The sequence below is a fragment of the Mercenaria mercenaria genome, chromosome 6 (assembly GCF_021730395.1).
Source record: "Mercenaria mercenaria strain notata chromosome 6, MADL_Memer_1, whole genome shotgun sequence".
Classification (NCBI taxonomy): Eukaryota; Metazoa; Mollusca; class Bivalvia; order Venerida; family Veneridae; genus Mercenaria; species Mercenaria mercenaria.
This window is the reverse complement of record NC_069366.1, coordinates 58,847,328-58,857,300: the sequence shown is the minus strand read 5'-3', so window position 1 is coordinate 58,857,300 and position 9,973 is coordinate 58,847,328. Positions and strand designations below refer to the sequence as shown.

Below are 9,973 nucleotides of genomic sequence, written 5' to 3'. Positions count from 1 at the left end.
TTCAAGCAATCAATTACACTAAAGCTAGCAAAAATATGCGAAATTCAAGAAATTAAAGGTTTATACTTTGACTTCTGATAGATAAGATGGCAACCAGAGCAACGTACACGAAACTTTCGTGTTAAGGAGTCAGTTGTGCAGTTTCGAAATACGAAAGTTCTTTATAACTGCATAGCGTATAAATGCTAGTAGATCATCACAAGAGTCCATCACAAAATCGAGCTTTATCATGAAGACAAAATGTATGCAAAATTTAGAGACAGAAACACGAGACATAATAATGAAACAACGTCAGTATTCTGCGGAGTACCTTTGGCGGGTGCGTATACAAAAGATAAATTTCACGTGATAACATAGCAGATTGCCAAACGTAAGTTTTACACCACATTTCTGTTTTATTTATTAATTGCATAATATATAGTATTAAGCAAACATAATTCTAAATAAATAGATTTAGTCGTCCTGTTCAAGTAGTATTTCAAAACTTCTTAAAATTGCTTGGAAAGAGCGATCGAGCTAATTTTAGTTTGTCTTTTTCGCGTTGCCTTACTAAATGCTCAAAAGCGGCCACCCCAGTTGCAAAAATCGCGAAAATATGCGACTTAAATTTCTGTGTTACTTTTTTTTTGTTCCAGCAGACACCAATGTTTATGGCGTATGTACAATGTAGGCTACTTGTACTGACGCTAAAGGTATCTGAAAAAAAAGATTCCTGGTGGGCTAGGACATGTGTGAAAGGCGGCAGGAACGTCTCTGTGTGGCCTCTAACCGAGGGTATTTGTTGAAGGTAAAAATATGGAGTATCTACCAACTGATAGACTAATAGAATTATCCAATTATCATCGTGACCTTGCGGACCCAAACTTGTGTAGTGACGGCCACTGAAGCTGGCTCAACATAGATCTCGATGTCACACTGCTGGTCCTTTAAACGGCTGGAAAAAATCCCACTAAAAACATACTGATCTCCACTGGCTGCACTATCTCCACCTGACGTAAGCTGGTAGTCACAGAGAGGTCAACTATCACTGACATATTCCGCGACGGGTCTCACATGGGTAGCGTTGCATAGCTTACTGGTCTTCCCATGGCACTGCAAGTTGGTGGGCGTTATACGGTGCAATATGAATCAAGTGTTGTTGACTTAAAATTTCTTGGTGAATTGTTAACTGTAGATAGTGATCTGTGAAGGTTAATTATAAGACCTAAATATTGTGCTTTGTCTACTTCTTCCTCTGTGTGTCAACGGATTTTTTTTCTGTTAGTAATGTGTATATAGAACTTGTCATTTTTGGGCACCTATCCGACTCCAAAGTTTGCCATCCTGATGTTCCTGTATAAAGCATAATCAACTGTAAGTAGTCCGGGATGTCGTAAATAGTTTACGGTTTACAGCAAGGCCCATAAGGGCATCTGACAACAATTATAACAATAACAATTCATATAGTAACAAAATCAAAATGGCATGTAAAACATGACAAATAGTTGCTGAAGTAACTGATAATTGTGTAGGATGAGAAATAACCATTTATATAAAAACAGACATAATTTTCTTACAGAAGACAGCCAGTTTTAACAAAGTATTCTTATTGTCGCTGTTCATAAGGGAGCATTTGGATATTTATAATAGTACTCATCTACATATTTCTTTCTATCAACATTGAAGTATTTGCAATTAAAAAGATAGTGAAATTCATCTCCTAATAAGTTACTGTTACACAGATGACAAGTTCTTTGTTCTCTTGCAATGTTTTCAAATCTACCTAAGCGTTTTCTATTGGCAACAGATGATTCATGCATCTGAATTTACAAAGTGAAATGCTAAGGTCAAAAGGTAAAAGCTTGAAATACAAATTCGTGTTTGTACATTCTATAATTTAAACCGATTTGCTTGAGTTATTAACAGAAAAGTTCCAATTTTGTATAAACATTTTTGAAGGAGTTAAGAGAATGAAAGAGCAGGAATAACAGAGGCACAATTAAGCACGCTCCTTATGTTGTTAACGCAGGCAGATAAGTGACTCGCCAAGGAAGCTGTTAAATCCATCCATGCATATTATTTTGCCTCTAACCCCGTAGAACATGGAGAGCAGCCTGGCACGGGACCTTATCGAACCTAGACTGCAGTGAGACATTTGTCTGTTTCTGTGATTTAAGTATTGCCGTGGTGATAAATCTACGGAATCCTGTTTGGCTCATGTCGTGTGTCGTCCATTGTGTTTTAAGTCGACGCACGACTCGCGACGCGACGCACGATAATGCGACACGACGTGCGATATCAGTGTCAGATCGAATTGTCGCTCGTCGTATCGTGTGTCGAGCGTCGTATCGCATTGCCGCGTCGTTTCGTATTGTCGCGCGTTGTGTCGCATCGTATAGGCCTATGTCGCGCGTTGTGCATCGGCCTAAAACACGACGGACGGCACTCGACATGAACCAAACAGGATTCTGTAAGACGTAACAATTTCCTCAACGAACATAAACTTGTAAGACGAGGTGAGTTTTACCTGATGAGCATGATTTACTGCACTTTAGCCTGAAGTAATTATCACAACCTTCTTTTCTTATGACACGAGACGGACTCGATTTAGCTCTTCTTAGAATGGTAGCGAACATTATATTCTACTCGATTTACACAGAAAACTCATCTACTGACTAAAGTAAATAGAGTGTACAGAAGGTTTGTAAATATGGCTGCCCACATTGCGTGTATTATTTTGAATGTAGATGACGACAATTTTGAACTTAGTGCTAAATCAAATCGCAGAATAATCGCAGTTTTACCGCTGCGTGCGCAAATTTTGTGTAAGACCCTGCATAATGTTTTTTTTTATTCTCACATTGAAATTATATATATTGTGTTTTTGTATCAGTGCACAAGTACATTTAAAAGAATACATTGATGTATAGAAAGAGATTATATCACTAATTCATGCAAAATATTTTATTTTAAAGGTCTCTTTAACAGAACAGAATTGATTATATAAATAATATAAATTTACTTTAACAGACAGCCTAGTTTGGGCGCTAAATATAGAATGCTCTTGTGAAGAAGCAGCTATAGTTGAAGTAACAACTATTCTCAAATAAAAATGAAATACTGGTCTGTGGGTCATTAACTTGTGAGGATCCTATCTAAATTTTGATAGTAAGATTCCTGCGAAAACATATTTTGCCTTCAAAGCTTTAAACTATTTTTTTTTGTTCTTTTGCAGTGCTGATAATGTACATAGAGGCATATCTGTTAAATATAACTACAAAATAAAATATTGCTGGAAAAATTCCTATCGCATTTCTAGTATGTTACAATCCGACTGTGCAAAATGAAGATATTTTTAAAGTACATACATGACACTATATAACTATTCATGGATTTAACAATCACACCCATACAAGTCTAAAAACCAACATTTTTTGCCGTTACTTCAATAATTTGTGGGACGGCAGTTGTAGCCTCTGCTCCAATGGCCATAACTGAAGTTGTCATTTAAACTTTACATTCAAGCTCTGATGACTGGCATCAACTGCATGAAACCAGCTCTACTTGAAATGTGTGGACAAACTTAATAATTTATCGGGGGGGGGGGGGGGGGGGGGGGGCACCTGCTGTAAGTGTATGGCATTAGTTTCATTCCCATTAATATTTATTTATTGATAGCTAAGTTTTACTGTTGCCTCCACTGGTCAAAGGTCTTTTGACGATGATAATGTGTATTACAATTCATTTCACTATGGTGGTCACATTATAAAAGGGACCAATTCAATAACGTTTTCCAGAATTATAATCCTCTACAATCCGTATTTTCAGTGACTTACTTGCCAGATCTCCAGCTAGCTAATGATCCTTTAATGATGTACAGTATACATCTTTCATTATGTTAAGCCGCATTTGAAAAGACCGGCTGGAAGGCCATTCCCTTCTTGGAAGACCTAAATCGAGTCCGTCTTTAAATCCCCGGGACACGAAGTTGGAGGATTGGAAATAAAAGGAAAAAAAAATTTTGCAGGTATATTTCAGTAGATATTTGAAAAAAAGATTATTGCTGTGAGGTATTTAAACGTTTTGCAAATGTGTACATAGCATTGTCGTATGTAAATATGTAGAAAATATACGCAAGCTGTGCACGAAGGGAGACAATTGAGGTTGAAAAACACTAAATCATTGTATTTTTGGCGACTTTTCTCTCTTTTGGCACGAGTTTATTAATATTGCCTCCCATTTTTTTTTTGATGTGGTTGGGCAGTTAGAGTCGTCCATCGGAATTTGTGTTGTGCACATCTCAAAAAAATATTTGACACAGACTTGAGCCGTCAAACCTCATGGGATTATTTTGTTAATAGCCTATCATTATCAGCATGTGAAATTATGCAGTTGGTGTTTTAATTGTGATGTCACACAGTCAAACCAGAGTTTTGGCACTTGACATAGATCTAGTCAAAAATATGCATGAAAAAAGGCCTGAAAGTTTGTGTGGTATGTATTTCAAAAAGTATTTGACCTTTAATTATGAAACATTCAGCATGTGAACTTGTGCAGGTTTTGTTAGAGTTTTTTTCAGCCTGACTAGTGTTATGGCTCTTGACTGAGTCAAAAATATATATAAAATGGGATAAAAATTATGTCACTATCTTATAAATATTTAACTTAATGTCATGATACAAAACAAGGATATTATTCAGCATGTGAAGTTGTGTACCTGGGGGTTTGTTCAAGATTTTGTGCATCAGACTTGAGTTATGGCCCTTTATTAAGTCAGAAATATGCAGAAGTGGTATACGTTTTTGTGTTGCATATATTTCAAAAAGTATTTGACTGAGTGATAAAACAGCTGGACATTATATTATAGCATGTGAAGTTGTGCACCTGGTGTTCTGCTTGCAGTTTCACTCAGCCAGACCAGAGTTATGGTCTTTGACTTAGTGAAAAGTAAAAGTTTAAAGTTTGGGTTGCATTAGTTCAATAACATTAAACTTGCACAGGGCACCTTTTAATATATGGACGTTCAACATGTCCCTGTGTCAAGTTTAATTGAATGACAGCTGTTTGCATAGCACAAATTTCGACCTTATTTTATTGAAGTGTAGATGTAGGAAAACTCTCAAACACGTGATATATTGGTTTACCATAACTAAAACTGCATCACCAATCACTTACCTGACCAGGCCTTTTTCTTCATCAATTTGGGAATGCCATCAACACCGATAGAATTGGGAAAATGCTTTCGGAAATTGTCTTAATTGGAACAATTTGCAAATTATCAAAATCTACATAAATGTGTTTTTGTGTGAAATATTAATGAATTGCATTTCAGTAATTAATTGTTCAACAGTATTATAATTTACCTAAATATACATACAAATTAGTTAAACTATCTTAAAACAGCAAAAACCCTAAAAGGTATCGAGGAGGCAACTCTATCAAGCATTTTGACTGAATTATGGCCCCTTTTCGACTTAGAATAAATGTTAAAGTTTGAGTACCACCCCAAATATTTTCAAAGTCCATTGAGATATTGCTTTGATATTTTGCGTACTTGTTTACCATCATGACCCTAGTCTGTAAAGAGGAGGAGGCAACTCTATCAAGCATTTTGACTGAATTATGGCCTCTTTTCGACTTAGAATAAATGTTAAAGTTTGCGTACCACCCTAAATATTTTCAAAGTCCATTGAGATATTGCTTTCATATTTTGCATACTTGTTTACCCTCATGACCCCAGTCTGTAAAAAGGAGGCGGCAACTCTTTCAAGCATTTTGACTGAATTATGGCCCTTTTTCGACTTAGAATATGCTTATTGTAATGTTAAAGTTTTACTCATAGCTTATATTATACTATCAAGCACTGAGAATAGTCAAGCGTGCTGGCCACTGACAGCTCTTGTTTTGCATTGGGATTACCTCCTTTTACCGGAGGTAGATTTATAGGGGAAAAAAGCCCAGCTGACGCATTACACAGACACTTCTAGCGTATTTTAATGAAATATCATGAACAATACAACACTGAATAAATATATAGAATCAGTTATACATGCTTAGACTAAAAATAATACGTTTAGCCTACGGCACAAGTGAAAAATCTCCAGCCATTATTTAATGCATGGGTACCGCCGAATACATGTGGATTGGCCTTTCAAACTGCTTTGATATGAACTAAAAAATTATTGAAATAACTTTTAATTAAATTACAATCAATAAATGCTGGTTACACCCATTGGTTATAGACAAATGCATACTACATAGACAATACATTAGTAACGGGCCGCATTTTTAGCTCACCTGAGCCAAAGGCTCATGGTGAGCTTATGTGATCGCTCAATGTTCGTCGTGTGTCCGTCAACATTTTATAAAAAAATCTTCTTGAAAATCACTGGGCAGAACTACACTTGACTTCACAGGAATGATCCTTAGGTGGTCCCCTTTCAAAATTTTTCAAAGAATTTAATTCCATGCAGAACTCTGGTTGCCATGGCAACCGAATGGAAAAACTTCAAAATCTTCTCGTCCCAGACCGCAAGGCATAGAGCCTTGATATTTCCCATGTGGCATCATCTCATGGTCCTCTATCAAGATTATTCAAATTGTGCCCCTAGGGTGAAAAGAGGCCCCGCCCCGGGGTCACAAGTTTTACATAGACTTATATAGGAAAAACCTGTCTAAAACCACAAGACCTAGGCCTTTGATATTTTGTATGTAGTATCATTGCCTTGTGGTCCTCTACCAAAATTGTTCAAATTATGCCCTGGGGTGAAAAGAGGCCCAGCCCCGGGGGATCTCAAGTTTTACATAGACTTATATAGGAAAAAAAACTGAAAACCTTCTTGCCTGAAACTGGAAGGCCTAGGCTTTTGATATTTGGTAGGTTGTCTTTCCTAGTGTTTCTCTACTAAAATTGTTCAAATTACGTCCCTGGGGTGAAAAAGAGGCCCTGCCCTGGGGGTACCAAGTTTATCATAATCTTACATAAGAAAATAATTAAAGATCTTCTTGTCTAAAAGTTCAAGGCCTAGGCCCTTAATATTTGGTATGTAGCATTGCCTGGTGGATCTCTAACAAGTTTGTTCAAATTATGCCCCTGGGGTTAAAAGAGGCCCCACCCTCGGGGTCACTTGTTATAGTTATGAGTTATACAGGAAAAAATACATGAAAATTATCAGATCATATATCCAAGACTGTTTTAAAATAATTACCTAATGATCACAAGTGATTAGGGATCACTTGACTGTGACCTTGACCTACTGTTCTACTTTCTTGTTTTTTAAGATACAGCCTTGAAATTTGGATGACATGTACAGTTTTGTACACCTATCTTAAAACTGACTTTCAGTTACCATTAATGTGACCTACTGACCTACCTTCTTAATATTTTAGCATCAGTTTGCCATTTGAAACATGTGGCTCATATTACTCAGGTGAGCAATTCAGTGTCATCCTGACCCTCTTGTTTTACAAAGCTGACCATGAGAAAATATTTTTATGCCCCCGAAGTGAGGCATATAGTTTTTGAACCTTCTGTCTGTCGGTCTGTCAGTCTGTCAGTCTGTCCACAATTTTTGTGTCCGGTCCATATCTTTGTCATCGATGGATGGATTTTCAAATAACTTTGGGATGAAATGTGTACCCATAAGACGACGTGTCGTGCGCCAAGACCCAGGTCCGTAGCTCAAAGGTCAAGGTCACACTTAAAACGTTAAAGGTCATTTTTCATGATAGTGCATTCGTGTCCGGTCAATATTTGTCATCGATGGATGGATTTTCAAATAACTTGGCATGAATGTGTACCACAGTAAGACGACGTGTCGCGCGCAAGACCCAGGTCCGTAGCTCAAAGGTCAAGGTCACACTTAGACGTTAAAGGTCATTTTTCATGATAGTGCGTTCGTGTCCGGTCCATATCTTTGTCATCCATGGATGGATTTTCAAATAACATGGCATGAATGTGTACCACAGTAAGACGACGTGTCGCACGCAAGACCCAGGTCCGTAGCTCAAAGGTCAAGGTCACACTTAGACGTTAAAGGTCATTTTTCATGATAGTGCATTCTTGTCCGGTCCATATCTTTGTCATCGATGGATGGATTTTCAAATAACTTGGCATGAATGTGTACCACAGTAAGACGATGTGTTGCGCGCAAGACCCAGGTCCGTAGCTCAAAGTTCAAGGTCACACTTAGACGTTAAAGGTCATTTTTCATGATAGTGCGTTCGTGTCCAGTCCATATCTTTGTCATCCATGGATGGATTTTCAAATAACTTGACATGAATGTGTACCACGGTAAGACGATGTGTCGCGCGCAAGACCCAGGTCCGTAGCTCAAAGGTCAAGGTCACACTTAGACGTTAAAGGTCATATTTCATGATAGTGCATTGATGGGCGTGTCTGGTCCATATCTTTGTCATTCATGCATGGATTTTAAAATTATTGGGCATGAATGTGTACCACAGTAAGACGATGTTTCGCGCGCAAGACCCAGGTCCGTAGGTCAAAGGTCCTAAACTCTTACATCGGCCATAACTATTTATTCAAAGTGCCATCGGGGGCATGTGTCATCCTATGGAGACAGCTCTTGTTTCGTCTAAAATCATTCTTTATAATAAAGAAGATTTGACAGTTTAGTGTTGTGTTGCGAAAGTGCATGGATGTAAATTTCACTTTCAAAGTGCGGACAGATCCTCAATATTTTCAGTAAGACGGTATGTTCAATTGGTGTGTAAAATAGGTTTCTTTGTCCATTGTTGGTATTTAGCTATCACTTTTCAGTCACTTCCACCGTGAACTTGTAAAACCTTTCGCAAGATATTTTGCGGAAAGCTCTACCGGGAAATTCATAACTTCGATAAAACGTTGAACTATATGAAATGTCAAAATCGTAAAATATTGAAGTCCGACGTTTATTTATTTTACGATATAGAACTAGGGTTGCATCAGATCTTTAAAAGTATTTCACGTAGAGTCATGAAACCTTGTTGAAGTATTTTACAACATGTGAATTTGTGAACCAATCCTGAGTTTTTGTTTTGGATTCACTCTAGAAGACCAGAGTTCTGGCCCTTGACATAGTCAAAAATATGCATTAATGGCATAAAAGTTTGTGTCCCATGTATCTTAAAATGAACTTAACCTAGAGTCATAAAATATTAAAAGATTGTAATTTAAAATGTGAAGTTGTGCACCTGTTTTTAGCTCACCTGAGCACAAAGTGCACAGGGTGAGCTATTGTGACCACTCACCGTCCGGCGCCAGCCACACTTTCCTTTTCTAGACCAGAGTTACTGCCTTTGATTTAGTAAAAAATACACCTGAAGTCCTTAAGAGTTTGTGTTGCATATATCTTAAAAAATATTTAACCTAGAGTCACGAAACCATGTACAGTAACAGGACGTGAGAGAACCTGTGTCCTGTGGACAAACATCTAGTTCTTATAGTCAGAGCTACTCTCCTTACCCTGGCATCTGTGTTGGTGTCACACCTTGGTTAAAGTTTTGCATGCAAGTAAATATAGCTGTCATTTAAAGGCATATAGCTTTGAAACTTACTTTTCCTTTTTCTAGGTCAATTACCAACCTCACTGGGTCAAGTCCCATAACTCTTACATGTATTTTGGACAAATTATGCCCCATTTTGGACTTAGAAATTCCTGATTAAACTTTTTGCATGCAAGTTACTATATCCAAGACTAATGCAGATATTGAATTGAAACTTCACATGTGTTTTCTGGGTTATAAAACTAGGTGATAGCATCAAGTCCTAAAACTCTGACATGTATTTTGCAAAATTATGTCCCCTTTTGAACTGAACAACTTCTGGTTAAAGTTTTGCATGCAAGTTACGCCAAAACTAATGCAGATATTGATTTGAAACTTCACATAATGTCCTCAGGGTTATAAACTAGGTTACTATAACATTAAGTCCCATAACTCTGACATGTATTTTGGCCAAATTATGTCCCCTTTTGGCCTTAGAAAATCCTGGTTA

The 9,973-nt window shown here is 37.4% G+C and overlaps 1 protein-coding gene across 3 annotated transcripts in view; it reads left to right on the top strand.

Moving 5' to 3' along the window:
• Positions 1-3,910: 3,910 nt before the first annotated feature.
• The window catches only part of LOC123548783 (uncharacterized), a 60,118-nt gene continuing 54,055 nt past the window's right edge, over positions 3,911-9,973 (top strand). For all 3 annotated transcript variants that reach the window (XR_008371377.1, XM_053546047.1, XM_053546046.1), the window contains exon 1: positions 3,911-4,006. The gene's annotated coding sequence lies outside the window, so the exon portion shown is untranslated. The remainder of the gene's footprint in view (positions 4,007-9,973) is intronic.